The following is a 4,166-nucleotide window of genomic DNA, read 5'->3' as shown; positions in this document are numbered from 1 at the left end:
ACAGCTCACAGGAGCTCAGCTTTGTACCCGGCCCTGCCCCTGCGCGCAGATCGCTGGAGGGCGTCTGTTTTTTTGCTCAGACAGGACGGGGTTAAAGGAGCCGCTGATTCGGGAGCTCCGGCTCACTCAGGCCGGGGGTTGGGGGATGGGGGAAGGCGGGGCACTGCGTGCGGGGCGGGCCTGCGGCGGCAGAGGCGGCGTGACGCTGCACCAGCCTGAGACCCGCCGTGCGGGAAGCTGTCCCCAGATCCCGGGAACCCGGCAGTGGCGGCCTGCACAGGCTCCGCGGAAGAGGGGCGCGGAGAGTGACCTGTGCTCGCACACAGCCCCCCTGGTGGCGGCAGCAGCAGCCCCAGCGTCTCCCGCCCGTCTCTGGGCTCCGCAGTTTCAGCCGCGGCTCGCGCCCGTCTCTGGGGCTCGCGCTTCCCGCCGCGGCTCGCGCCCGTCTCGGGGGCTCGCGCTTCCCGCCGCGGCTCGCGCCCGTCTCGGGGGCTCGCGCCCTCAGCCGAGGCTTGCGCCCGTCTCTGGGGTTTGCGCTTTTTAGCCGCGGCTCGCGCCCTTCTCTGGAGTTCCTTTAAGCAGCGCTCTTAAACCCCTCTCCTCGCGCGCCAGGAAACAAAGAGGGAAGAAAAAGTCTCTTGCCTCTTCGGCCGGTGCAGGCTTTTCCCCGAACTCCCTCCCGGCTAGTCGTGGCGCACCAACCCCTCCAGGCTATGCTCAAGCCGCCAACCCCAGTCCTCTCCCTGAGCTCCGTCCAAAACCAAAACCCGAGCCTCAGCTCGCAGCCTCGCCCGCCCCGGCGGGTGAGCAGACAAGCCTCTCGGGTTGGTGAGTGCTGGTCGGCACCGATCGTCTGTGCAGGAATCTCCCCGCTTTGCCCTCCACACCCGTCGCTGTGCACCACTCCGTGGTCCCGAAACTCCCCCCTCTGCCTCCCGCAGTCTCCGCCCGCGGAGGGGCTTCCTAGTGTGTGGAAACTTTTCCTCCTTTACAGCTCCCTCCCACTGGTGCAGGTGCCGTCCTTATTCTTTTGTCTCTGTTTTTTCTTTTTTCTTTTGCCCTACCCAGGTATGTGGGGAGTTTCTTGCCTTTTGGGAGCTCTGAGGTCTTCTGCCAGCCTTCAGTAGGTGTTCGGTAGGAGTTGTTCCACGTGTATATGTATTTCTGGTGTATCCGTGAGGAGGAAGGCGATCTCCACGTCTTACTCTTCCGCCATCTTCCCGCCCAGCCCATACACATACTTCTATCATATGCCAATCTGCAGACTGCAGGACAGTGCGGGGATGCTCCTCAGTGTTTACACATGAAAATGATTCTCTATCTAACCTCTTGCAACTGCAAAATACCACTTCCATCTAGAATGGAAGCATCTACTGATGCTGCTTAGTTAAAGTGGAGATCAGGAAAGTGAATTCAGAGTGTGCTATGAGTTAGCAAAAATTTCTCAAATATCTAGGCAAAGCAATGATCTAATTAGAGGAAACCATACAGCATTCTTTTTTTTTTTTTTTTTTAAACATCTTTATTGGGGTATAATTGCTTTACAATGGTGTGTTAGTTTCTGCTTTAATACAGCATTCTTGATTCCAGTTGAAATCTTATACAGCTCTGCTTAGATTAACTCCTGATAAAGATGAGATGGAAAGGATATAGGCATTTCTTTCATAATTGTAACTTTCCAAGATTTTTCTAAGAGCATTTTCCTGTGGGTCTCAAAAGAATTTGTGAAATATATTCATTCACTAGATATACAAGTATATGTCTATTCCTATGTGGTAAATAATGGCATATTCGTCGTCTTTAGGAAACAATGAAATTTCATTGGGTTACTCAAAATAATGTTAAATTTATGTCCATCTGATTCAATAGATGTCTACGTTTACATTGCAGGAGCACAGTGATAGCTGTGTAAAGTGAGCCCTAAAATAAGCCATTGTGTATAACATGTTGGGACGCTTGCTTCTTTGGGCAGAGGATGAGTTACATATTTTATCCATAAGTATAGACTTGTTGCTAGTTAGTGCTAACTTGCTTTCTAAATCTTTTCCTGAAGATAAATTATAGGCAATTCTAAGATAAACATATATATGCAAGCATGAATGAAAGACACACAGACAATTACTTATGTTTGGTCTGCAGCTAAACAAGTATTGGCAATTGCATTGGACTATTTAGGGAAAAGATTCATATCAGGAACCAGAGACGGCTCATTTCTCTCTGCACTGATTTCAGTGGTTGCTATGGGAGAAGGGCTTGCTCATAACTTTAACAAGCAATTCAGGTAATTCATTCTACATGTTAAAGTTTTTTTAAACCTCCATCCTTAATCTATTTAAATCTATTTTCTATCTTTCTGGAGATATTTTCTATCTCCAAAAAGAACCCTTCATTTAAAAAAGGTCATGTTTCCATGTTCTTGGCCCTTTCTGACATACTTGATTATTTGTACAGAGGGCCAACAACTTGATATTTCTTTCTTAAATTTCTCTTCCTTTTCAGTAGCAAAGAAATCTGGGATATCTCCAAAATTATTTTACGATGTTTCCTTTAAGGAAAAAATTGGTATCCCTTTTCTACAAATATTACTCAGTAGAACTTTGGAAAGACCTTCAAGGTAGTTCTGACATTAGGTTCTTTCAAGTTTAAAAGAAACATATTTACCTTTAATTGCCCTCAGTTGAATTTTGTAGAGCTGACTATCTGACTTTCTGGAAATTTTCAGGTAAAATACTATACATGTTCCCAATAGGGGGAACAATTTCTGACTTGAAGGTTTAATTTGGTTTATGCACTACTGACTTACAAAGCAGCATATTCATTTATGTAAGGTGGTTTTTTTTCTTTTAAGTAAGGAGTTAGAAATGCTAGTGAGCTGATAATTTCAGGATCAAAAATTTTTCATTTTTATTTTCTTAAGTAGAGATTCTTAACCTCCATAATTTTTGGAGGTTGATTTTAACATTTTTGATACAGGTTTCTCGTACAAGTCACAGAGTTCTTTCCATAGAGAAATCTTAAAAGTTAATATTTATTTTAATATTTTGAAGATATCATGAATTAAGGGAATTATTTTAATACATAAATATTTAATTTTATTATATATTTTAATTGTAATATTTCTGAGTTATTTACTGTGTACTTTTTCTTTTGACTTCCCAAATAGCAAACATCTGACAATGTCATCTACATTATTGCTAATTAATTCCTGCTCTGTATCTCACTGTCTACTCAACATTTCTTCTTGGATACTTAATAAGCATCTTAAATCTGATAATCTCAAATCTGAATTCTTTGATCCCCAGTTCTACCCCTCAAGCCCTATCCTCCTTTTCTATTTCGGTGAAAGACTACTTCTTCCTTCCAGTTTTTAGGCAAAAAATCTCAGACTCAGACTCATCCTTAACTTTCTCTGTCTCTCATATCCCACATTTAATCTATCAGTATATCCTATCAACTCACCCTTCAAAATTTATTCAAAATTTTACCACTTCTCACCATCTCCACTGCTACAACTACCCACTAGGAACAAATCACAATTTTCCCTTACCTAGACTCTTGCAAGTCTCCTCAGTGGTCTTTTTACTTTCATCTTTGTATAACTATAGTTTCTTCTCAACACAGCAACTATAATAATCCTTTTAAGAAATAGTAGATCTCGTCACTGTCCTGTGCAAAACCATCCAATGTTAATCATTTCACGTACAGTAAAAGCCAAGGTCCCTGTAAAGGCCTGCATGTTCCTCCTGGATCTGCCCACCCGCCCCACCGCTGGGAACTCGCCTTCCATTCTGACACTCACCAACTCCACACCTGCCACGTTGAACTCCTCACTGCTTCTCCAACAGGCCAAGTATGCTTTGTCTCAGGATCTTTGCATTTCCTCTTCTCTCTGTCTGTATTGTTCCACCCTAAATATCCACTGGCTCACTTTGTCACTTCCTTTGGTTTCTTATCAAATGTCATCTTGCCAGAGAAATCTACCATGACCACCCTATATAAAATAGCTCTCCCTTACCACCATCACCAATCTCGAACCCCTTATCTTGCTTTATTTTTCTTTGGATTGCACTTATTACCATCTGAACTGTTGAGTATTTCTTACAATTTGTTTTGTCTACCTCCATTATATTATAAACTCCATGAAGACGGGACTTTGTTTACTTTGT

This window comes from Phocoena phocoena, chromosome 5 (assembly GCF_963924675.1).
Source record: "Phocoena phocoena chromosome 5, mPhoPho1.1, whole genome shotgun sequence".
NCBI classification, from domain to species: Eukaryota; Metazoa; Chordata; class Mammalia; order Artiodactyla; family Phocoenidae; genus Phocoena; species Phocoena phocoena.
Note: the sequence above shows the minus strand (reverse complement) of the source record.